The following is a 26,441-nucleotide window of genomic DNA, read 5'->3' on the forward strand; positions in this document are numbered from 1 at the left end:
AGTGTCTGTCTGTGTGTCTGTATCTGTATGTGTCTGTGTCTATGTGTCAGTGTGGTATGAGTGAGTGTGTGTGTCTGTTTGTGTGTGTGTGTGTGTGTGTGTGTGTGTGTGTGTGTGTGTGTGTGTGTGTGTGTCGCCAGTAACTTTGTTATTCATGCCCACATGTTGGCACAGGGTGGCTGTTGCCAAGAGACCAGCTCTCTGCAGATCCTCAACAACAGCAGACTGTTTCCACGGGCAGGAGGGTCGTTAACCAGAGGACGCAGATTTAAGATAATTGCCAAATGAACGAGATGGAAGTTGAAGAGAATATTTTAAAACAGCAACTTATTGCGTTGCCTGAAATGGTAGTGGAAGCAGACCCGCTGAGATTTTCCAGCGTTTTCTCTTTTGGTTTTAGATTCCAGCATCTGCAGTAACTTGCTTTTATTATGGCAGTGGAAGCAGGTTCAGTAATCACTCACTTTCAACAGCAAATTGTGTGAATAGTCGAAAAAGAAAAGAAATGCAGGGTTATGGGAAGGATCAGAGGGAGTGGAATTCATTGGATCACTCATTCAGCACTGACGTAGGAATAACAGGCTAAAGGTCTCAAGGTTTAGTATCTCCCCTGGATTTTTAATCATAGTGTAATATAATCAAATCCCTACAGCGCAGGAGGAAGGTACTCGGCTCATCAGGTCCACACTGTCTTTCTGCAATAGACCCACCCTTTCCCTGTATATTTACTCAGCCAATCCCCCTTAACCTACACAACTTATCATGGCCATTCCACCTAACATGCACACCTTTGGAGTGTAGGAGGAAACCGATGCACCCGGAGGAAACCCATGCCGACATGAGGAGAATGTCCAAACCCCACACTGACAGTGACCCAAGGCTGCAACTGAACCCAGGTCCCTGGCGCTATGAGGCAGCATTGCTAACCACTGTGCCACCGTGCCATCCCTAATCCAGGGAAACTCAATCTGTTCTGTACTTGTGATTTGTTTAATTTCTTATCTGGAGGGAAATATGATACATATTTCTATAAAATGAGGGAAAAAATCTAAAACTTGAAACCCTAGATTTTGAGAAGTCTCCGATTGTCCATTTCAGATGAAGCTGGTGATCTGGATTGAGAGATCCTGCTCGTATTCAGAGAGAGACTGGGTGAAACTTGACATGATGTTAAACCACACCTCCTTGTGTTTGACACTGCAACTTTTTCCCAGGTTGTTGTCAACATGGCTTGTATGATACTTCTCCAGCTGGTCCTCCAGTCTTTATTTAACTTCAAATTCACAGAATAAACATTTCCAATGTTTTTGCCTCAAACCATTTAGATTCTTTGTACTTTCAACTGGTATTCTCACAAACCAACCCCAAAAACAGCCCCCAATCACAAAGCAACTCCCATTTAACCTCTCATGTTCCAGCTTAATCTTCCTTGTCTCTCCTGATGTACCAAGACAGTCACACAGTTTGCTGTACACCACTAATGTTGGCAGAATTGGAAAGAAAATGAGGTTCTTAGTTGACAACAAGCTTAAGATTTTAAAGGTTTACAAGGTCTTTACAGATGCAGAAACAAGCCCTTTGGCCCAAACAGTCCATGCTAGTGTGAATGCTCCACCTGAACCTCCTCCCATCCTTTCCATCACATTCCATCAGACTATCCTCCCATGGTATTCCATATTCCCTTGTCTTTATCCAGGTTCTCTTTAAATAGATCAATGCTAATCACCCCAAACACTCCTGTGTTGGTTAGTTCTACATTTGAAGCAATTTCATGGTGAAGAGATTTCTCCTGAATTGCCAGTTGGATTTGTTAGTTTCTATTTTAATTTTATAGCCTCTGATTCTAGTCCTGCCCATAAACAGCAGTGGTTAGCACAGCTGCCTCACAGTGCGGAGGATCCTGGTTCGATTCCAACCTGTCTGGAATCTGCACGTTCTCCCCGTGTCTGTGTGGGTTTCCTCAGGGTGTTCCAGTTTCCTCACACAGTCCAACGATGTGCGGGTTAAGTGGATTAGCCATGCTGAATTGCCCCTTAGTGTCAGGGGGACTAGCAGGGTAAATACATGGAGTTATGGGTTTAGGCTGGGATTGTTGTCGGTACAGGCTTGATGGGTTGAATGGCCTATTCTTGCACTGTAGGAGGTTCTATGACTCTATTCTGTGTAATGGAGATATCAGCGTTAAATTTCCAGTATTGTCCACCGTGGGAATCATCAGAAGCAGGACAAAAAATTTGACGGAGTGTGTGATCAGAAGATCCCATGCATCGTCTCGACGATTCCCCCATCAGACTGATCTGTGTCAAAGCTCCCTCAGTCTTATTTTCTTCCAGGGGAAAGAGCCCCATCCTTTTGATCCTTCCTGATAAATGTAACTTTTCATCTGTGACATCATTCTCGTCCTTTTTAGCACCTTTTCCAGTGTCTCTATGCCTTCCACATGGAAACCAGAACTGTGCACAATACACCCAGTGTGGGTAAACCAAGGTTTGCCCAAGGTTAACATAACTTCCCTGCTTTTCAATTCTAACTCTAGAATCTTATTCACTGGAGGCTTGAAAGGAGATAGGGTGGGTTCAATTCTGGTCGCCACACTACTAGAAGGAGGTGGAGGTTTTGGAGAGGGTACAGAAAAGACTTACCAGGATGTTGCCTGGTATGGAGGCATTAGCTAAGAGGAGAGGTTGGAGAAACTTGGTTTGTTCTCACTGGAACGATGGAAGTAGCGGGGAGGCCTGATAGAAATCTACAGAATTATGAGGGGCATGGACAGAATGGATAGTCAGAAGCTTTTTCCCAGGGTGGAAGAGTCAATTACTAGGGGGCACAGGTTTAAGGTGTGAAGAGATGTATGAGGCAGATTGTTTACACAGAGGGTGGTGAGCGCCAGGAACGCATTGCTGGGGAAGGTAGTGGAAGCTGATACGCTAGTGAGTTTTACGGGGCATCTTGACAAATTCATGAATAGGATAGGAATAGAGGGATATGGTCCCTGGAAGGGTCGGGGGTTTTAGTTCAGTCGGGCAGCATGGTCGGTGCAGGCTTGGCAGGCCAAAAGGTCTATTCTTGTGCTGTAATTTTCTTTGTTCTTTGAGACTTAAGGTAGTCCACAGGTTTGCACGGTTATGGGAAAGAGTAGGAGGCAGTGATGGAGGGAAAAGAATAGGCAGAATGACAAAGTTACAGTTCAGGAGGAAGAAAAGAGTTTTTACAGAACAATGACCATGGATTACAGACTAGGGTGGTGCCTTGTACAGATTAACTCTAGATGTCTTTCATGATTGGTTGTAAATGATTTCCCAATTAATATGGAGGAGTGATCTCACTGTTGCAAATCATCTGGTGCAGATTGTAAATAGAATATTAATTTTGTTTAATTATATACAGTTGCTGAACATTCACAGAGCATTCACTAGAACTCCCTGCAAATAGGCACAGATTAAAACTGGTGGCTGGATTCGGAGGTGTCTGCTTGCAAAGTGTAATCCTGCAAATGAATATAAGTGTAAGAAGATTACTTCTGGTTCTATCATTCACCAACCTGTGGAGTGTGCCAGCTGTTTACACCTAGACTTATATCAGCAGAGACAAAACCAGAGCCATAAATACACTTTAAAAACTCTTAATTCTTCTTGTTTGTCTTTTGAGATAAAGATAACAATATTTATTATCTGGGGTGTTTGGGAGGTTCTGGTGGATACATAGAAACACAGAAAAGTTACAGCACAGAGGAGGCCATTAGGCCCATCTTATCCATACCAACCTACGGACATTAAGGTGCCCTTTCTAATCTCGCTTTCTTGCATCCATTGCCGTGTAGCTTACAGCACTTGAGGTGTACATCGGGGCGCTTTTTTAAAGAGTTTAGGGTCTCTGCCGCCATCATCAATTTGGGCAGTGAATTCCAGACATTCTCTGTGTATAAAGGATTTTCCTCATGTCACTTATGGCCATTTATCTTGAATCTATATCCCCTGGTTCTAGAATTCTCCACAAAGGGAAACAATTTTATCCTGTCCACTCCACCTTTCTACATCTTTATCAAGTCACCCCTCAGCCTCCTTTGTTCCAAGGGAAATAACTCCAATCTATCCAACCTCTCCTCATAGCTACACTTTTCTAGCCCTGGCAATGTTCTTTGTGAACATTGTCCGCACTCTCTGCAGAGCAATTATGTCTGGTAATGTGGTGACCAATATTCCAGTTGCGGCCATACCAATATTTTATATAATTCCAATATTATATCCTTCTTTTTATATTCTATACCTCGGCCAATGAAGGAAAGCATTCCATATGCCTTCTTTACAATGTTGTCTATTTGAACTGTTGCCTTTAGGGACCTGTGTACTTGTACACCAGGATCTCTCACTTTATCTACCCTTTATAGTATATTCCCATTTATTCCCCATAACTGTTTGATCTCCCTGAATGTATGACCTCACACTTTTCTATGTTAAAATCCATCTGCCACTTTACCGCCCACTCCACCAACCCTTCAATAAAGTTTAGTAGATTATAGCTATCCTCTACACTATCCACTATTCGATCAATCATTGTGTTATCTGAAATGTTCCAATTGTGTCCCCATGTTCACATTCACATCATTAATATATAACTCAAACAGCAAGGATTCCAACACTGAGCCCTGTCACACACCACTTGAAACAACTTTCTATTCACAAGGACATCCATCAACCATTACCCTTTTTCAGCACTCCACCCTGTTCTCCTGTCCACATGCCCATCTTGGCATTTTGCAATGTTCCAGTGGGGAACAGCAGCTCACCTTCCGAATGGGCACTTTACAGCTTTCCGGACTGAACATTGCATTCAACAACTTAAGAGGATGAACGCTTCCGTTCACCTTCACCCCATTTCCATGTATTTCGTACCCACCGCCCCCCCTCCGATTTTCTTTGCTCTCTGCTCTGATGAAGGGTCATCCAGACTCGAAACGTTGGCTCTATTCTCTCTCCACAGATGCTGTCAGACCTGCTGAGATTTTCCTGCATTTTGTGTTTTTGTTGCAGATTCCAGCATCCACAGAGTTTTACCCTTTGCTTCTTGTTGCTAAACCAACTTTTGATCCAGTTTGCCGTATTACCCTGTATTAGTGGGCTTTTACTTTCTTTGACCAATCTGCCATGTGGGATCTTGTCAAATGCCTTGCTAAAATCCATATACACAACATCCACTGCACCACCTTCATCAACCCTTCTCGTCACTCCCTCAAAGAGTTCAATCATTGAATCATACAGTGCAGAAGAAGTCCTTGGCTCATTGAGTCTGCACCGGCACACGAGAACCACCTGAAACCCTTCTAATCCCATTTACCTGAATTTGACCCATGGCCCTGAATGTTACGATGTGCCAAGTACTCATCCAGGTCCTTTTTAAAGAATGTGAGGCATCCCACCTCCACCACCCTCCCAGGCAGTGCATTCCGGACTGTCACCACCCTCTGAGTAAAAGGTTTTTCCTCACACCCCTCCTAAACCTCCTGCCTCTCACCTTGAACCTTTGTCCCCCCCCTGTGACTGACCCTTCAACTAAGGGGAACAGTTGCTCCTTATCCACTCTGCCCCTCATAATCTTGTATATCTTAATCAGGTCGCCCCCCTCAGTCCTCTTTTCTCCAACGAAAACAACCTAAGCTTACGCGATCTCTCTTCACAACTTAAATGTTCCATCCCGGGCAGCATCCTGGTGCACCTCGTCTGCAGCCCCCTCAGTGCCAACACCGTTTGTGAGGCAAGATCTTCCTTTAACAAATCCATGCTAACCATTCTCCCTAAGTCCAGCCCTTTCTATGTTACAGTTAATCCTATCTCTCAGGATTGATTCTATTAATTTTCCCACTGCTGATGTAAGACTAACTGACCCATAATTGTTTGCCATTCCTTTGATCCCTTTTTAAAAAATGGGCTACATTTGCTTGACTCCAGTCCACTGGTGTCTCGCCTGTATCCAGTGAGGATTGGAAAATCATCCTCAGAGCATCTGCTATCTCCTTTCTGACCTTCTTCAGCAGGCTTGGAAACAGTCCATCTGGTCCTGGCAACTTATCAACTGTCAATCCTTCTGGTACTTCCTCTGTCTTTATGATTATCCCATTCAGTATCTCACAGTGTTCCTGCTGGACTGTAAATCTGCATCATCCCTTTCCTTTGTAAACACGGAGACAAAACATTCATTTAAAATCCTTCCCACAGTCTCTGCATCTACACCACAAGTTCCCGTCATCATCTCTGATAAGTCCCACTTTTTCCTAAATTAACCTTTTACCATTAATACATTGGTAAAATATCTTTGGGTTTTCATTAACTTTGCTTTCTAGTCTTTTTTCATACCCTCCCTTTGATTTCCTGGTTTTTACTTTGTCCCTGCAATTCCTGTCTGTAGTACGGGGGCAGCACAGTGGTTAGCACTGCTGTCTCACAGCGCCAGGGACCCAGGTTCAATTCCTGGCTTGGGTCACTGTCTGTGTGGAGTCTGATGTGGAGATGCCGGTATTGGATTGGGGTAAACACAGTAAGAAGTCTGACAACACCAGGTTTAAGTCCAACCAGTTTATTTGATAGTAAACTCACAAGCTTTTGGGGTTTGCCCCTTCGTCAGGTGAATGGAGAGTTCTCTCCATTCACTCTCCATTCACCTGACGAAAGGGCAAACCCCAAAAGCTTGTGAGTTTACTATCAGATAAACTGGTTGGACTTAAACCTGGTGTTGTCAGACTTCTTACTGTGTGTGGAGTCTGCACATTCTCCCCGTGTCTGCGTGGATTTCCTTCAGGTGCTTTGGTTTCCTCCCACAGTCTGAAAGACATGCTGGTTAGGTGGATTGGCCGTGCTAAATTCTCCCTCAGTGTACTCGAACAGGGGCCAGGGTGTGGCGACTAGGAGATTTTCACAGTAACTTCATTGCAGTGTTAATGTAAGACGACTTGTGACACTAATAAATAAACTTAAAACTTGAACAGTGTTTAGTTCTTTGTGCCTTTCATACATTTTCTTTTTCTGTTTGACCCTCCTCTGTATTCTTCTAGGTAATAAGAAGTCTCTCAACACCAGGTTAAAGTCCAACAGGTTAATTTGGTAGTAAACTCCACTAGCTTTTGGGGTTTATTACCAAATAAACCTGTTGGCCTTTAACCTGGTGTTGTGAGACTTTGTGCTGTGTTTCCCCCAGTCCAACGTCAGCATCTCCACATCACTTCTTCTAGGTAACCAGGAGATTCTAGATTTGGCAATACCACTCTTGTTTTTGGAAGGGACAAATTTACTTTGACAATTTAGGATCTCGCTTTTTAGTTCTTTCCACTGATTTATCCTCAAGCAGTGCAGTCCGGTCCACCTCAGCCAAGTTCCTTCTCATTCCTGCAATACTTGCCTTCTTCCGGTTCAACATTTTTATTCTTTCTCTATCTGTCCTTTTCCAATGGTAATTCTAAATTTAACTGAATTGTATCACTAACTCTGATACGGTTGACAATCGTCACTTCACCCATTTGCCCTCCTTCGTTCCCCAAGACTAGGTCTAGAATTGTTGGGTTTGTGATTTATTAGTTGAAAGAATTTGCCTGGACGCTGCATGAAGCCTTCGCAGCCCCCCCCCACCCCCCCCCCCCCCCCCCCCCCCCGCCACCCACCTCCCACCAAGTGCTCCCTATGTTGTTTGAATCCCATTTGATATTGGGATCGTTAAAATTTCCTACTATTATTGCCCTCTTGTTCTTACAGGGAGAAATTTGTCTCCATGTTTGTCCTCCTAGCTCCGTTTCACTATTGGGGGTGGGGGGCTGGTGCTACACCCCCAGTAGTGTGACTGCCCCTTTTTTATTTCTAAGCTCAACCTATAAAGCCTCGTTTGTTGACCCGTTTAACATCATCCCTTCTCACAACTGGAATCGATTCTTTAACCATTAGTGCCCTACTCCCTCCTTTCTTATCTCCCAATCTATCGTGTCCGAAGAGTCTATAATCAGGAGTATTGAGCTGCCAATTTTGCCTCTCTTTTAGCCAGGTTTCCATTATAGCAACTACATCCTGCTGCCACGTGCCTACCTGTGCCCTTAACTCATCTACCTGGTTTGTAATACTTCTTGCATCAAAGTATAAACAGTTTAACCCCATGAATTTCCCTTGCTGGAACTCTTAAAGTTTGTTTCTCCTGTAATTCCAAGTCTATCACCACATCTGCAACATCACTAGCTAACGTTCCACCTCCATGTTCCTGATCTGAATCTGACTTATCTGCTCTGACTCCTAGGATTCCATCTCCTGTCACACATGTTTAAATACTCCCCAACGGAACTAGCAAAAGCCCCCACGAAGACATTGGTCTTTGATATAGGTGACTGCTAAGGTTACACTGTACACGGGAGGTTTTGCTGTAAATAGGACATTGTACCGCAGACAATTGGTTAAGTTGCTGTCTCAGGATTTCCTGTCCTTGCATTTTCTCTCTGTCTCTGGTATGCGCTTGCTTTTGAATGAAGTTGTACCATTTTGTAATTGGCTGCGCTGTAGCTTGGGTGAACTGCTCCCCAGGATTCAGAGTCAATATCACAACTCCTAAGTGAAATGCTCAAACGTCTACTTATACCACTTCTTTTCATTCATTTGTGGGACATGGGCATCGTTGGTTGGCCCGCATTTATTGCCCATCCCTTGTTGCCCGAGGGCAATTGAGAGTCAACCACATTGCTGTGGCTCTGGAGTCACATGTAGGCCAGATCAGGTAAGGACGGCAGATTTCCTTCCCTAAAGGACATTAGTGAACCAGACAGGTTTTTCTGACAATTGACAACGGTTTCATGGCCATCAGTCGATTCTCAATTCCAGATATTTTCTATTGAATTCAAATTCCACCATCTTCTGTGGCAGGATTCGAATCCAAATGCCCAGAACATTAATTGAGTTCCTGGATTAATAGTCTAGCGATAACACCACCAGCTCATTGCCTCCCCATAATGTTCCACCTCCATATTCCTGATCTGAATCTGACCTATTTGATCTTAGTCCTGGAATTCCATCTCCCTGCCACACTCGTTTAAATTCTCCCCAACAGAACGAGCAAAAGCTCCTGCAAGTACACTTGTCCTTTGACTGTCATGAGGCCACAGCCAAACTCAACCGTATGGAAAAGATTCACTTTAGTAAGCGAGTATTCTGGCCACATGAACATCCCGACTCAGTACTGACTACCTGACCACAGTGTGGATGCTTGGCATCCCAATGGGGGTGAATCTGGTGTCCTGTCTTTAGAAGCTTCTGAAAGCAGCTGAAGTGACAGTGGTTCAGCTTCTTGTCCAGTGTGAGGTGTAAGGAGGGGTAGGAACAGTCACAGGGGGTTTGGAAGTGGCTGATTCTCATTGATCTGCACCTTCATCCAGCCCTCACTTGTGATTCCAAATTGTTTTAAGCATGCAACAGTGGTCACATCCCAGTAACCCCTTAATTATAACAAATACTTTACCACTCACAATGGAAAGCGTGAGGAGATAATGAGGCAGTAATATAACCCTCTCCTCCTCTGTTCAGATTGCTAACTCTTACAGACCCACTGGGAAGTTGCTATTATTTAGGTGTGAATCCTTATTCAAACTTTGGGACATCGTGACAGAACTTGATCCCACAATCAGTGAACTGGCTCGTTAGCTGGTGATTAATAGCAGCAACTAAAGCTAACCACACCCCCCCCCCCCCCCCAACCCCGGCCCACCCACACACACATTACGGTCGCATCTCTCCATCTAACCCCACCAGCTGGACCTCTTTCCTCAGGGGGTGAGCTCATTGAATCATCAAAGCTCCGAGCACAGAGGGAGGCCAAAATAAAAGCAAATTACTGTGGATGCTGGAACCTGAAACCCAAAAGAGAAAATGCTGGAAAATCTCAACAAATCTGGCAGCATCTGTAAGGAGGGAAAAGAGCTGATGTTTCCAGTCTAGACGACCCTTTGCCAAAGCTTTGTCAAAGGGTAATCTGGACTCCAGAACGTCAGCTCTTTTCTCTCCTTACAGGGGGAGGCCATTTGGCCCTTCCTATGCTGGCTTTTTGAAAGAGGAGTTGTGCTTATACAGGGAATCTGCCCCACACCCCCTCCACCCTCACCTTTTACCTGCAACTTTGTAATTCCTCCTCCTCAAGTATCTGTACAATTTCTGGGGTTCACTTCCTCCAGGTAAAGTGGAGATGAACAGATATCAGGCACCTATTGAAGAATTGTCAAAGGAAATTCCATTCAAATAGTTTCTGGTCAATATGCTGGTGGTTTTGAGCCAATTGATGGGAATATCACCGGATTGGGTGGAGATGAACAGGGAGAGACTCCCTCCCTTGATCGTATCCCTCTATCTGGGAATAGAGGGATACAAACCAATGGTCTAGTTGGGCGCATGGTGGGCGCAGGCTTGGAGGGCCGAAGGGCCTGTTCCTGTGCTGTACTGTTCTTTGTTCTTTATTTGCTTAATCATGTGGAATTCATTTCCGAACAAGAACTGTGTCAGTATTACAATTTTCCATTTCCTGGCCTATTGGAGTGGGTTCAGTTAAAGCCAAGGAAACACCAGTCTCTGAGTTTGTGGAGACCTGTTTTAGAATATTGTTGGCCAGGGAGTTTATTGTCCTGATGGTCTGGAGCTCTAAGAAGCAAGAGCAATGGATTGTGCGACACAAGGTCGTGACTGGAGACTATCCAGTCTGGGAGTAACCTTGCCCTCCTCTCTCCACTTGCCATTTGTTTCAATTCTTTAACATTTTCAACCATTATATTTGGATTTCCAATCAAATTACTGATAGAAAAACAGGCCTTTCTACCCAACTGCCCCGTGCTAGTGTTTATACACCACGCTAATCCCCGTCCACCCTATCAGCGTAATCTTCTTTTCCTCTCCCTCTCTCTCATGTGTGTTTGTCTAGTTTCCCCGTTAAATGCATCCATGCTCTGTTCTGCAATTACTCCTTGTGGTCGGGAGTTCTAACCATTCTCCGAGTAAAAAAATTATCCTTGAATTCCCGCTATTTATTGGTGACCATCAGATATTTCTAATCATTATTTTTGGAATCTTCTTCCAAAGGGAGGGTTTTGCCAATGGCACACATCACTCCAGTGAATAAAGAACATTGACCTTTTTTGAAAGCCTTCTGAAACTTGCACAAGTGTTAGCTGTTAAAACGATTTGGAAACATCGTCAATGGGTTTCCATTATGAAACACTTAGAGAATTTTAAAGATTCTTTTCAGGTCATTTTTCAGACCTCTCTATTCTGTAGAAAAAAATCCCCAAGTTGCTTAATGTTTCCAGATCAATGTAACCTCCCAGTTCTGGTATCATCCTTGTAATTCATACTTTTTGTACCTTCTCCAGTGCCTCTTTAACCTTTCATTAAGGATATTATTAAACTAGAAAGAGTGCAGAAAAGATTTACTAGGATGCTACTGGGGCTTGATGGTTTGAGATATAAGGAGAGGCGGGATAGACTGGAACTTATTTCTCTGGAGTGTAGGAGGTTTACGGGTGATTTTATAGGGGTCTATAAAATAATGAGGGGCACAGATCAGCTAGATAGTCAATATCTTTCCCCAAAGGTCGTGGAGTCTAAAATTAGAGGGTATAGGTTTAAGGTGAGAGGGGAGAGATACAGAAGTGTCCAGAGGGGCAATTTTTTCACACAGAGGGTGGTGAGTGTCTGGAACAAGCTGCCAGAGATAGTAGTAGAGGCGGGTACAATTCTGTCTTTGAATAAGCATTTAAACAGTTGCATGGGTAAGATGGGTATAGAGGGATATGGGCCAAATGCGGGCAATTGGGACTAGCTTAATGGTTTAAAAAAAAGGGTGGCATGGATAAGTTGGGCCAAAGGGCCTGTTTCCATGCTGTAAACCTCTATGACTGGGTGTTCCTATAGATGTGGGGCCACTTTGAGAAGTACGGCAAGTGTTCTTATTTAACCCACCATAACAATTACACCGTGCCAATAGATTCTCGGAGCCATCAGTGTGTGGGCAATTAGTCCATTTGCAATTGGTTTCAACGAATGCTTTTCCAGTTTTGGTTATGTTGATATAAATCTTTCTCCTGAAGGTGTAACATATATACCATATTTTATGGTAGTATTTTTTATCATGTTTATAGTCTTTGGGGATACTTTAGGAACAGGGTAGGCTTTGGCGGAGTGAATTGGTGCGCAGTTTATTGCAAAGTTAATGATCTGTGGCTTTCGGGGAAGAAGGGATGGGTGTGTTGAATAGGGTCCCCAAAACAACAGTAAAAACTTCTGGAAAATCCCATGTAATAAAAATGGAATTAAAGTTTTCAGTCACCGTGAGTCAGTGAGTTTATTTATAAGTGGTTGGAATTGCAGAATATGATCCCAAACAACCCTGCTGGAAACCTGGCTGGCCACATAAATCTGCGGCAGGACAAATTAATCAGAATGCTTGAAAAAAAAACCCATATGGGATCTGTTACGATGGCCCCAAAGGCCGTGGGGGATCATCAACAGATCTCCCAGTGGGCTTTGGGGGGTATGAATGGAGGCTTGTCCAATGGGAAGCAGTCAGCTGGAGTAGTAGATCCCCAGGCAAGGGCTTCCTGACTGTAAGCCCTGGGTGCACAATAACGGGGAAACTGGCTTTTTACTACAGAATCCCTGGCTTTGAAACCATGGGATCACATAGAAGGAGGCCATTTGGCCCATTGTCCCTGTTCCAACTCTTTACCAGGTATTGACTTCTCAAATGGTTCTGAAAGTCTCCTCTCCACAGCCTCTTAGCAACATAAGAACATAAGAACATAAGAAATAGGAGCAGGAGTAGGCCATCCAGCCCTTCGAGCCTGCCCCGCCATTCAATAAGATCATGGCTGATCTGTTGTAGCTCAGTTCCACTTTCCCGCCCTCTCCCCATAACCCTTAATCCCCTCTCTTATCAAGAACCCATCAACCCGCTTCTTAAAAATATTTAGCGAGGCAGCCTCCACCACTTCAACGGGCAGAGAATTCCAGAGATTCACCACCCTTTGAGTGAAGAAGTTCCTCCTCAACTCCGTTCTAAACCGCCTCCCCTTTATCTTGAGGCTGTGCCCCCTAGTCCTACTGTCTTTTTTGAGCGGGAAGAGTCTCTCCACCTCTATCCTATCCATCCCATTCATCATCTTATACGTCTCAATGAGATCTCCCCTCATTCTTCTAAACTCTAACGAGTACAAGCCTAGTTTATTCAGCCTCTCCTCACCCTCTGACAATGAAACTCACTGCTACTTTCTTCAACCCCACACCTTTCAGTCATCTCACCCCTGAGCTGTGAACTTCTTTACTTAAAATCTCTTCAAGCTCCTCCTCACGCCCAAATCTTTGACCACGGTTGCCTTCTTTAACCTTTCTCCCAAATACATTCTCAGTCTCATCTCTTTCTCCTCCCTCTCTACAACAATGAAAAACACTTCATTGCTTGTGAAACACCAAGACAACCTGAGGTCATGAAAGTACCTCTATAAATATAAGCCTTCTAGAACCATCTAGGGGCGTTTTTCTGCACTGAAGTGTACAGTAAAGTGCAAGATGCACTTGTGCACTACAAAATACACTGTGGCAACTCAGCAAGGTATCTTCCAAGCCAGTGACTTCTATCACCGAGAAGGACAAGGACAACAGACACATGAGAACACTCCACCTGACAGTTCCCCCCTGAATTATTCACCAGAGTGGAGAAAGGGGGTATAGAGGCATGGTGAGGGCTGGAGGCTGGATGGGAGAAGGGGGTGTGGAGGCAGGGTAAAGGGTGGAGGCACGGTGGGGGTTGGAGTCAGGGTGGGGGTTGGAGGCACGGTGGGTGTGGAGGCAGGATGGGGGTTGGAGTCAGGGTGGGGGTTGGAGGCAGGGTGAGGGATGGATGCAGGGTGAGGGACGGAGGCAGGGTGAGGGATGGATGCAGGGTGAGGGATGGAGGCAGGGTGAGGGATGGAGGCAGGTAGAGAAGAGGGTGAGGGGTGGAGTGTGGAGGCAGGTTGAGGGTTGGAGGCAGGGTGAGGGATGGTTGCAGGGTGAGGGATGGAGGCAGGGTGAGGGATGGAGGCAGGGTGAGGGATGGAGGCAGGGTGGGAGATGGGGGAAGGAGGGGAGTGTGGGGGAAGGTTTAAGGCCAGCAAGGGGGGGTAGAAACAGAGAGAATGAGATTCATCCAAGAAGAAAATCCATCACCATCTTCTCAGGGAAACATGGAAAGTAATATTTTAGGAAGTGGGAGATAGTCAAATGGGAGATTTTTCCCTCTTCAAAGCAAAAACTGTCTAATTCTCCCAGGATTATTCTTGAACAATGGGAAGAGATGGAAAGTGGCTTCTCAATATATACAAAATGCTTCCCTTGACCAAGATCACCTAACCACAACTCCACAATCTCATCCAGCTCTGCCTCAACCTCACTGTTACAGTCACTCCATCCAACATCCCTCAGCTCACTGAGCATGCATGAAGGATAGAAAAGTTTTGTTTTGTAAGTTAACATTGGAAGGACATCTGCCTTTCTGGCAACACATTGGCTGGAATTCTCTGGCCGTTCCCGCCCCGCCGCAGCGAGGACAGGGAATTTGGCGCTCAGCCAAATCTTCAGCCACAGCAGCGGGACTGGAAAATCCCACCCGCAGGCGAGGGCGGAGAATCCGACCCCTCATGTAGCATCAGTGGATCATGAGAATATGAACTGACATGCTACATTAACAAAAAACAATCTCTGTAATTCAATAAAGCAATAAATTTTATGGATATTAAAATATAAATGAAAATTAATCCAAGGCAGATGTTTCAAATCAATTTAAACAACCAATTAATTATTCTAGCAGTGACACTGAATTTAATCATTTACTCGCTACATATTTGGTACAGGAATTACTTTAAGGTTGCTACACTATAATCTAACAATCCAGTTTTGTATAAATTTCCATTTAAAAATTCATAATAAAGGAAATATCAACACAAATAAAGAACTGAAATAAATATGTTACCCATTATGCTCTGTCTTGATGTCTTTGAACTGGCACAGTTGAAAAGTTTTTTCAAGTTTATTTAGTGTTACAATTTATTTTATTTATTAGTCATAAGTATGTTTACATTCACACTGCAGTGACGTTACTGTGACAATCCCTTAGTCACCTCGGAGTACCCGGAGGAAACCCACACAGACACAGGGAGAATGTGCAAACTCCACACAAACAGTGACCCCAGCCCAGAATCCGACCCGGGTCCCTGGTGGTGTGAGGCAGTAGTGCTAACCACTGTGCCACCATAAGCAGGATTACGTTAACACTACAATGAAGTCAATGTGAGAATCCCCTAGGCACCATACTCCGGCACCTGTTCGGGTACACTGAAGGAGAATGCACCTAACCAGCACGTCTTTCAGATTGTGGGAGGAAACCGGAGCACCCGGAGGAAACCCAAACAGACACGGGGAGAAGGTGCAGACTCCACACAGACAGTGACCCAAGCTGGGAATTGAACCCGGTTCTCCGGTGTTGTGAGGCAGCAGTGCTAACCACTGTGCTACGTGCTGCCCCAAAAAAGGTGAATGTGCGAGAGAGAGAGAGAGAGAGAGAGAGGAAGATGAGCAGAAAGAGAGGGGAAAAGAAAGTGGGAGTGCAAAGCGGCACATTACTGACAGAGAAAAAGAGAAGACAAAACAGAAAGAGAAAGAAAGGAGACAAAAGTGATAGATTGAAGGGTGATAGATTAAAATAAAGAACATAAGATCATATATCCATTGAGAATTGGATGAATAAAATGTGAAAAATATAAAGCAGTAAGTGCAGATATGCAACAAGTTTGATAGCAACACCATCCATTCCCATTTTCATCACTCCATCATTGGTGGCCATGCCTTCAGCTGCCTGGACCCTAAGCTTTGGAATTCCTTCCCTAAACCTCTTTCCCATCCTACCTCCCCCTCTTCCTGTGAGAACAGATAAATCAATGTCTTCAACAATATGTAAGAAGTCTCACAACACCAGAGACTTCTTATTGTGTTTACCCCAGTCCAACGCCGGCATCGCTACACCTTTAACAATGTGTGCCATGATGTTCCCATTAGTGACTTGGGATCAAATTTTGTTAATAATATTTCACCTGAGGAGCACCCTATACGATATTATTAAACTAGAAAGAGTGCAGAAAAGATTTACTGGGATGTTACCGGGACTTGATGTTCTGACTAATAAGGAGAGGCTGGACGGACTGGGACTTTTCTCTCTGGAGCGTAGGAGGCTGAGGGGTGATCTTATAGAGGGCTAGATAGTCAATATCTTTTCCCAAAGGTAGGGGAGTCTAAAACTCAAGGGCACAGGTTTAAGGTGAGAGGGGAGAGATACATAATCCAGAGGGGCAATTTTTTCACACAGAGGGTGGTGAGTGTCTGGAACAAGCTGCCAGAGGTAATAGTTGAGGCGGATATAATTTTGTCTTTTAAAAAGCATTTAGATAGTTAGATGGGTATAAAGATATATGGGCCAAACGTGAGCAATTAGGATTACATTAGGAATTAAAAAAAAGGACGGCATGGACAAGTTGGGCCAAAGGGCCTGTTTCCACAGTGTAAACCCCTGTGACTCTATGGGCCCTATTTTACCATTTTGATTCTAAGTGCTGGGCGGACTTGAAACTGGGGGTGTTTCAGCCCTGACTTTTAGACCCGTTCGCCAGTGCCCCCCCCCCATACACATCTGCCTGGAAAAAATCAGCAATTCCGAATCGCACCGCAGAAGCCTGTGGGCGGGGCTTAACGCACCCGAAATCCAACAGCTACAATCGACACCTCCAATTGCACATGTGCAGGAAAAAAAGTGATAGCGTGCGGCTCCCCCGCCACATCGCTCCCGGGCTGGAATAACACCTCCCCCTGGGCCCCCACAGACATTGCCCCACCCCCACAACATTACTGACCCCCTTATCATCCCCACCCCCTCTGCCACCCAGACCAATCACAGGCCCCTCACTCTCCCCCCTCACTCACCATGGCCAGAGTAGTCGTGGACCCCACCTTCCCTCACACTGATTTCGGACAGGGTGACAGTGGTAGATAGGTTTAAGTCACGGGTAGACAGGTTTTTGACAGATAAGGGAATTAAGGGTTATGGGGAGAAAGTGGAAAAGTGGAACTGATCCACTTCAGATCAGCCATGATCTTATTGAATGGCGGGGCAGGCTCAAAGGGCTGGATGGCCGACTCCTGCTCCTATTTCTTATGTTCTTATGTTATGGACCCCTCTCCCCGCCACTGATCTCAGTCAGAGAGCCGTCGGACACTCGGCACTCACCTCCTCACTAACTGGAGCGCCCGGAGTTTGTGGAGCGTGTCTGTTCCACGCTGATTCTGGATGTGCAAAGGTGGTGGTAAAGGGCGGAGTGCCTGTAAGGTTGGGCGTGTAGGCAGTTAAGTTAATTTAAATGCGTGCAAATGTATTTAAATGGCCATCGCGCCTGTTTCGGGCGCGATCCCGATCGCAGCCATTTTCAGGCATTGGTATTGGATCGAGTTACTCACCTGATGCCCGACTTTACTACGTTTTTGTGCCTGAAAATGGGCACAATGTTAAAATCTGGGCCTGTGACTCTATTACCTTAAAGCTGCTTTTTAAATGTAATTAGTTGTTGTTACTCAGAGTGAGAAATGACAAGTTAATGGCTCGTCACGTTGGCCTGTCCATTTGTGCTTCCAACCTTGATGGAAATTGTTTGGGAAATTCCAGTTTCCAGCATTTTCATTTTCCTTTTTTAATCTCAACCCAGCAGAACGGGGGAGATGGTGGGGATGTCCCATCTCTTCACTTCTTGGCCCAATGGTAGCCACCTCGTTTTTGGAGCTGACTGTGCCCCAGGTTTAATCAGGGCCTTTCCAATTACAGTTTTTCACGTTTATGCTGCTAATAGAATATGTAGACAATAATTCCGAGCTATCGTCCAGCAATGACTGTTTGTGACAGTCACAAAAAAGTCAAATTTATATAATGCCTTCAGCTGTCCCAATGTGGGAAATTGTGACACTAATACACAGGGCAGAATCTTCTCATCCCGGCAGCCACAGGGATGGTAGCGGGTGGGACTCGGAATATGCAAAGTTCCATTGGCATTAGCAGTATTTTCCGGACTTGGGGTGAGCGCACCCAGAAAATCCTGCCCAGGTAGGAGATATTAGGTCAGATGATCAAAAGCTAGGTCAAAGAGCGAGGTTCTAAGTTGTGTCTTGGAGATGGAAAGCAAGTGGAGAGCTCAGAGGTGTCGGCTTTAAGGCCAAGGCAACGCAACAGTGGAGCAATCAAACTGGGGAGTATACAACAGGCCAGGATCAGAGCAGTGTAGATACCCCAGAGGAGTGTGGGGCCGGGGGAGATTACTGAAACAGAGAGGGGCAGAGCCATGGAGAACTATAAAATCAAAACATCACTTGACTTGAAGCCAGTGTAGGTCATGACTCATTGTGAGTTACAACAAGGGCTACAGAGTTTCAGGTGACCTTTAGGTTTACAGAATGTGAGAGCCAGGATTGGGCTGGAATAGTCAAGTCAAGTGGAGATGAAAACAGGAATAAGGGATTCAGCAGCAGCTGAGCTGAGGCAGCAAAAATCAGTTGATGTTACGGAGGTGGAAATAGTTGGTGTTTTTGATCATGCAAGTATGAGGTTGGAATTTATCACCAAGATTACAAACAGACTGATTCAATCTTAGACTGTTGCTATGGAGAGAGATGAAGTTAATATCTCAGAAAGGAGCTCAGAATGAATCTGAAAACAGGAGCTCTGTCTTCCCAATATTTAATTGGAGGAAATTTTTACTTAACTATCTATTCTTGGGTAATTTAGCAACAGTGAAGGAACTGACAGAAGTGGTGGTGAGATATAGCTGGGTGTTGTCAGGGTAAATGTGAAAACTAGTGCAGTGCTTTTGAATGAATGTTATCGAATGGCAGCATGTAGATGAGAAATAGGAGGATCCTTTTTCGATTTGATTTGATTTATTATTGTCACATGTATTCACATACAGTGAAAAGTATTGTTTCTTGCAGTGCTATACAGACAAAGCATACCGTTCATAGAGAAGGAAAGGAGAGGGTGCAGAATGTGATGTTACATTTATAGCTAGGGAATAGGGAAGATAGAACACAGTTTTACCAGAATAGAGCAAGAGTAAAAGATAGAATTTGAAGGCACGCTGGACAGAGCTTACAAGAAGTTGCCATGTTCCAGCACCATCTTGAATCCACTGGGGAGACAGTGGAACAGGAAGTGAAGGCACAGCAGTGATTTTCTGGCTGGTATTTGATAGATGAGAATGGAATCAGTTGAGAGCTTCCCACTCAGGCACACAGCAGTGGAGAGGATTTGGTAGAGGATGGCATGGCCAACCACATCAAAGGATGCAGACTGATTGAAAAGGATGAAGAGAAAAGGTTTATCTTTGACGCAGTCACGTGGTTTGTGATTTTAATGATAAACTTTTCCTGTATTGGTGGTACGAGCAAAATCCTGATTGGAGGGATTCAGACATGGAGTTCCCGGAAAGATGGGAACAGATTTGAGTCGTGACAACATGTTCAAGGAACAGCCAGATATATTTTGCATGGGTTTATGCTTCCCCCAAAACACTAGATTAAGGAATATCACACAAACACTTTTGTCTCCAAAAGTCCCAGAAGGCACTCAGGCCCAAAGGAACCAGCAACAGTCTGAACTCGCAACACTTACCTTCCAGCACAGAGCTCTCTTCACCCTCCCTGATAATCATTATCCTGATAAGAACATAAGAACATGAGAACTCGGAGCAGGAGTGGGCCATCTGGCCCTCGAGCCTGCTCCGCCATTCAATAAGATCATGGCTGATCTTTTCATGGATTCAGCTCCACTTATCCACCCGCTCACCATAACCCTTAATTCCTTTACTGTTCAAAAATATATCTATCCTTGCCTTAAAAACATTCAATGAGGGAGCCTCAACTGCTTCACTGGGCAGGGAATTCCACAGATTCACAACCCTTTGGGTGAAGAAGTTCCTTCTCAACTTAATCCTAAATCTGTTCCCCCTTATTTTGAGGCTATGCCCCCTAGTTCTAGTTTCACCCATCTGTAGAAAAAGCTTCTCTGCTTCTATCTTATCTATCCCCTTCATAATCTTATATGTTTTTATAAGATTCCCCCTCATTCTTTTGAATTCCAATGAGTATAGCCCCAGTCACTCAGTCTCTCTTCAGAAGCCAACCCTCTCAATTCCGATGTGTGGCTTGTGCCAGAGCTCCGTGAATCAAGAATAATACAGAATGGAAGTGGTTGTAAATGTTCAGTTAATTTTCCTAACTGGAGAGAGGCACCTAAAAATGGGCCTTCCCAAATTTCCCACCCTCCCCACTTGTTTCAAAAGCATTGTGAAGTGCTTCACCAGATTAATTATAAATTAGATAGCTCGTCAGAAGTGCTAGGCCAGGAAGGAAGGGCCACATGGCCTCCTGCTGTGCAGTAGCATTCTATAATCTTTTAATTCTATAATTTATTGTGGTATTTGTTGAGGGATAGAAATTGGCCACAATGCCAGGGAACTCCCTGTTCTTCTTCAAGTGATTCCATGTGACCGGTGATCTCTGTCTGAGCTGTTGGAAGTTTGGGAGGGATGTGGGGTTGCCTAGCAACTGCTTTAGAAAAAAAATCGCGAGAGAAAGAAAGTTTGATGTTTGCACAGTTTCAAACCGTCTTTTAAGAAAGAACATTTTTAAATGGTGTTGGATTTGATAAGGAGAGAATCATAGAATCTCTACAGTGCAAATGGAGGCCATTCAGCCCATTGGGTCTGTACTGACCACAATCCCACCCAGGCTCTATTCCCATAACCCCACGCATTTACCCTGTTAATCCCCCTGATACTAGAGTCAATTTAGCATGGCCGATTAACCTAAACTGCACATCTTTGGACTGTGGGAGGAAACTGGAGCACCCGGAGGAAATCCATGCAGACTTGGGGAGCAAGTGCAAACTCCACACGGACAGTGACCCGAGGCCGGAATTGAACCCGGGTCCCTGGCACTAACCACTGTGTCACCGCTGAAGGAGTTGATGAAGACTGATCGGAGTTTGCCACCATGATCTCTGTAAACTGGCCACAAATTCAAATCTTAGACTAGCCAGGGAATCCTGATTTTGTGACCTTTCACACGGGACTCCAACGGAGCACCCGGAGGAAATCCACACACAGACACGGGAGAACATGTAAACTCCACGCAGACGGTGAGCCAAGTCAGGAATCAAACCCGGGTCCCTGGTGCTGTGACGCAGCAGTGATAACCACTGTGAGAAATTAAACAAAACTTTTAAAGGTACACTAACATCACAGCTTGATGGCATCACTGCAGCTCCATGTCGGGGAACACCGATACCCCAAACAGGCGCCAGAGTGTGGCGACTCAGGGATTTTCACAGTAACTTCATTGCAGTGTTAATATAAGCCTTACTTGTGACTAATAAATGAAATATTAAACTTTTAAACTTTGCTCCCATTGTCAGGATAGTTAAAATTCTCACCAGGGAGACCACAAGATCTCTCAACGAGGGTTTACATTGTGGATACCATTGCCACTGACCACAAACTCTGGGCAGAAATGTCATGTGATCAGATTCATTGGGTGGGATCTTGCTGCTGTGTGTAAATGGGATAAGGAATCAGTTCAGATATCCTGGCATCGGGTCAGTGATCCAGCATGTTCCTGCTTCCATTCAAACTTCCCAGAGGTGGGTTATCGCCCGGCAGCGACAAGTAACCAACTGTAATCATTAACTAAAAGCAGGAAGGAACCAGCAGGCCTGGCAGCATCTGTGGAGAGAGAAGCAGAGTTAATGGTCTGGAAATTCAACTCCGAGGTGGAGAGCGGGAGGTGGGAATATTCCTGGCTTGGCTTGCGGTCTTTGGGAGAAAGTGGGATCTTCGTTGTTCCGGGGGTGGGTACATTCTATATCCAGGCAACTGGCCTGGCAAAGAGGTTGGAGAGGGCCGCAGGTACTGTGGCCACGGAGGCAGGCTGTTCGAAAGGGCCATCCCAGTGCTGTGGGACTTTGTCCCAGTTACAGTGTAACAGATAAAGCCCTCCTATCTCATTCTAACTCCCACCACACACTCCCCATTCCCCATCCATGCCACCACATGCCCCATATGCCAAGCAATGTCCACCCAAACACCCCCTCTGCCTCTTCATACTAAATGCCAAGCTCTGGTATTTCCATGTCCATTCACCCACTGTCCACTGCATAAGAGTGACAGTAGGGTCTCCAGAAAGAAAATCCCACAAGAAGTAATTTCTTGATAACTTCTGGTTTTCAAGAAAAACATTCCTTTGTAACACAGGGTAACTAAAGTTTCACATGTCCAGACCCCTTAAAATACCAAAAGCAGAAAGCACAAGCACTTGAAATCTCTTTATCCTGTGTAAATAAACACTGTGAAATTGACAGAACAGATGAGCTAATGGAGCAAGAGCTGTCATTCAAGCAATGTTTTCTCTGGGGCTCACGTGTGTTAGTACTCTAATGAATGTATGAGTTCTCAACCAAGAATACACACTGAGGTTTGCCTGAGATCACAGAAACTCATTTGAACATGTGGAAATATCTGAGTCCTAGAGAAAACGTTGCTTGATTGACAGCTCTGGATCACTGATGTATTCTGTCAGTTTCAGAATGTTTAATTATACAAGTCTAAAAGGTCACGAGTGCTTGCAGTCTCAGCTATTAAAACGTTAAAAGGTCTAGGTGATTGAAACTTTTAATTCCCTGAAGTAAAAATGAAATTTTTCTTCAGGAATGTAGAAAATTATCAATGAATGGCTATGTTTAAAATTTTTTTTGCACATCCTCCTCCAGTGTCCTAGTGGTATTATCACTAGATGATTAATCCAGAAACTCAACTAATATTCTGGGGACCCAGCTTTAAATCCCACCACAGCAGATGGTGAAATTTGAATTCAGTCAAATAAAATCTGGAATTAAAAATCTACTGATGACCGTGAAACCATTGTCGATTGTTGGAAAAACCCATCTGGTTCACTAATGTCCTTGAGGGAAGGAAATCTGCTGACCTTACCCAGTCTGACCTACATGTGAGTCCAGAGCCACAGCAATGTGGTTGACTCCCAGTTGCCATCTGAAATCACTTGGCAAGCCATGCAGTTTCAAGGGTAACTAGGGGTGGGCAATAAATGCTGGCCAGCCCATGTCCCACAGGTGAATTAAAAAAAAAGATGGAGGGGCCTTGCAATCAGCAGTAGTGCCCAACTCTGTCAGCGGGGCTGCTTTTGTTGCAAAACTCCTCTCATTGGGCCTGCAGCCTTGATCGGACAGAGGACCCAGAGGCAGATAGGTTGCCATTAACGGCAGGGATCGGCCTCGCACTATGAGGGGGGGGGGGGTCAGGGTTCTGCCCACTGTGTACATCAGACAGACAGGAACTGGAAGTTCAACTCCTTACCAATGTGACTGGGTTTTCCAACGCGGTTTATTTGCCCTGAGTGTCAGGGAGATTAGTGGGGTAAACACGTGAGATTACAGGTTTAGGGCCTGGGGGTGGAAGTGGCCTCCTTGTAGGGATTCTTTGATTCTGTGACATTTTCCCAGACGATTTCCGGAGCTGTGGAAACATCGTCCGACTTAACTCGGAAAGATTCACGATTCTTAAGAAAGATCATGTTTTTGGGTGTTGTTGATGGAAGGGGTTAAATGTAACTTTTTCACAATGCAATGCAGGCAGGTATGCAAATCCCCCCTGTGGTTTACCCTTTCCTTCATTAAAAACCACATACTTTTATCAAAAGAAATGAAAATAACCACAAGCAAATATGCTGTGTTGGGCGGGCTGGAAGCAGGCCTGCTGTTCCTCTGGCTCGTGTTGCGGGGGGGGTGGGGGGGAGGAGATGGTCTACAACATGTGGCCACACTCTCAGGATATGGGATAGTATATTTTAGAGCTGAGACAAGGAGAAATTTCTTCACTCAGAGGATGGGCAATCTGTGCAATTCTCTATCACTGAGTCCGTGGAGGCCAAGAATATATTTAAGATTGGAAATAGATCGATTTCTAGGCTGGAAACCTATCACGGTCCACGCTGCAGGGGCTTTCCCATCCCGCTCTCAGTGAATGGAGATTTGGCTGGCCACCAAATTCCCCGGCCTCGCGGCAGTGAGAGCGTGGACATCTGGTAAGATTGCACCCCTAGACCTTAAAGATGTCAAGGTGCATTGGGAGAGAGAGCGAGGGTATGACACTGAGAGAAAGGATTATCCGTGTTCGTATTGAATGGTGGAGCTAGCCCAACGGGCCGAATGGCCTAGCCCTCTTACTTCCTTTGTTTCACTGTCTTGGGCAAATCGAACAACAGAACAAACAAAATTCATTAGGAAGAAGGAAAAAAAATCAAAGGAAAACCACATTAAGGATGTTGAAAGGGAATGCCAAATCCAAATTGTTTCACCCTCGTCTGTACTGAACACATCTAGAAATTGTTACACAGAAAATGTACTCCAGTTCTGGGGATTATCGAAACCCACATCATAAGTGGTTAATTTTTCAAAAACCAACCTTGCCAGTTTGGTTGAAGCCACACTGTCATAGCACAGGCTCATTCTTTTTATCAATGGATTTAAAATTATAGTTTTGTTTAAGGAAGGAAAACTAAAACAAGGGCTTATTTATCTGGAGCAGATTAGTGTTGGCAGGAGTTCGTTCTGCTGTGGGAATCATTATGACTTACTCATTGGCCGAGCATTGCATTCATTCGAGTTATTGGCCACTGCATCCTGTGTGTCATCTCTTAAAAAATGGGAGAATAAGTTGTGACCTCAACTCAACTCATGTGGTTTCACCAACATCGATCCAGGGCTCTTGGTCAAGACTATTTTTGAGTATATTTTAACTGCAGATCCCATCAAAATATCAAAGATAAGCCAATAAAAATACACCAGGAGATTCATCAATAAACTCCAGCAAACTCAACTCAAAGTAGAACTGACCAACCTAAAACCACTAGAAAATTCTTCCAGTAAAATCCAACTAGGCAACTTGTCTTTATATAATATCTTTAAAAAAAGTTTAAAATTTATTTATTAGTGTAACAAGCAGGCTTACATTAACTCTGATGTGGCGATGCCGGTGTTGAACTGGGGTGGGCACAGTAAGAAGTCTCACAACACCAAGTTAAAGTCCAACAGGTTTATTTGGTAGCACGAGCTTTTGGAGCGCTGCTTCTTCATCAGGTGAGTTGCTCACCTGTTGAACTTTAACCTGGAGTTGTGAGACTGCTACATTAACACTACAATGAAGTCACTATGAAAATCCCCAAGTTAGAATAGAATAGAATCCCTACAGTGCAGAAACAGGCCATTCGGCCCATCGAGTCTGCACTGACCACAATCCCACCTAGGCCCTACACCCCAATCTCTATATATTTTACCCGCTAATCCCTCTAACCTGCAGATCCCAAGACACTAATGGACAATTTAGTATGGCCAATCAACCTAACCCGCACATCTTTGGACTGTGGGAGGAAACCAGAGCACCCGGAGGAAATCCACGCAGACACAAGGAGAACGTGCAAACTCCACACAGGCAGTGACCCGAGCCGGGATCGAACCCAGGTCCCTGGAGTTGTGAAGCAGCAGTGCTAACCACTGTGCTGCCCTATTGCCTGTTGCCACACTCCTGTGCCTGTTCGGGTACACTGAGGGAGAATTTACCTAACCAGCGCATCTTTCACACTGTGGGAGGGAACCGGAGGAAACCCATGCAGACATGGGAAGAATGTGTAGACTCTACACAGACAGTGACCCAAGCCAGGAATTGAACCTGGGTCCAAAACACCCATCACTGGCATCACCAGCTCCCACATCCACTCCCCCCGCACCACCAGCACAAATTAATGTATCGCTCCCCCATAAAGCTCCCACTAGGATCAGCCCAAGGCACTACACCCCACCCCCCCACCCCAGAACAGGGTGGCACTGCAGTGTTAGGGGGCATTGCCAAGGCACTGTCTGCCCATGTCCCTCTCCCTGGAGGCTGTACTCACTTTCACATCTCCGGGGGCATCAGGTTAAAGTCTGGGTGAACCTGTTGTAAAAGTCACAAAGTATGAAAACATGGCGAGGGGGCTGTTTAATTAAATGCAAATATAATAAAATGTATCAAAATCACATTCACACCAATTATGGATGTGAATCTAATTACGTTGCCGGTGAGCGGGGAGAGGTTGGGGGGTGGAGGCGAAAATGAGGAGTTGTGATCTGTCCAGCAAGGTTCACGAGTTCTGGGTTTCGCTGGGCCTTGCGCCTCAGCCACCATTCCCACGTACAGCGAGAGTGCGTTCAAGATTCCATCCATTGAATGGTGAAAACACATTGGGTAAGCAGGCTTTGCTGGTAATAAA

Source organism: Carcharhinus amblyrhynchos, chromosome 29, assembly GCF_965287045.1.
Source record: "Carcharhinus amblyrhynchos chromosome 29, sCarAmb.v2.hapA, whole genome shotgun sequence".
In the NCBI taxonomy this organism is placed as follows: domain Eukaryota; kingdom Metazoa; phylum Chordata; class Chondrichthyes; order Carcharhiniformes; family Carcharhinidae; genus Carcharhinus; species Carcharhinus amblyrhynchos.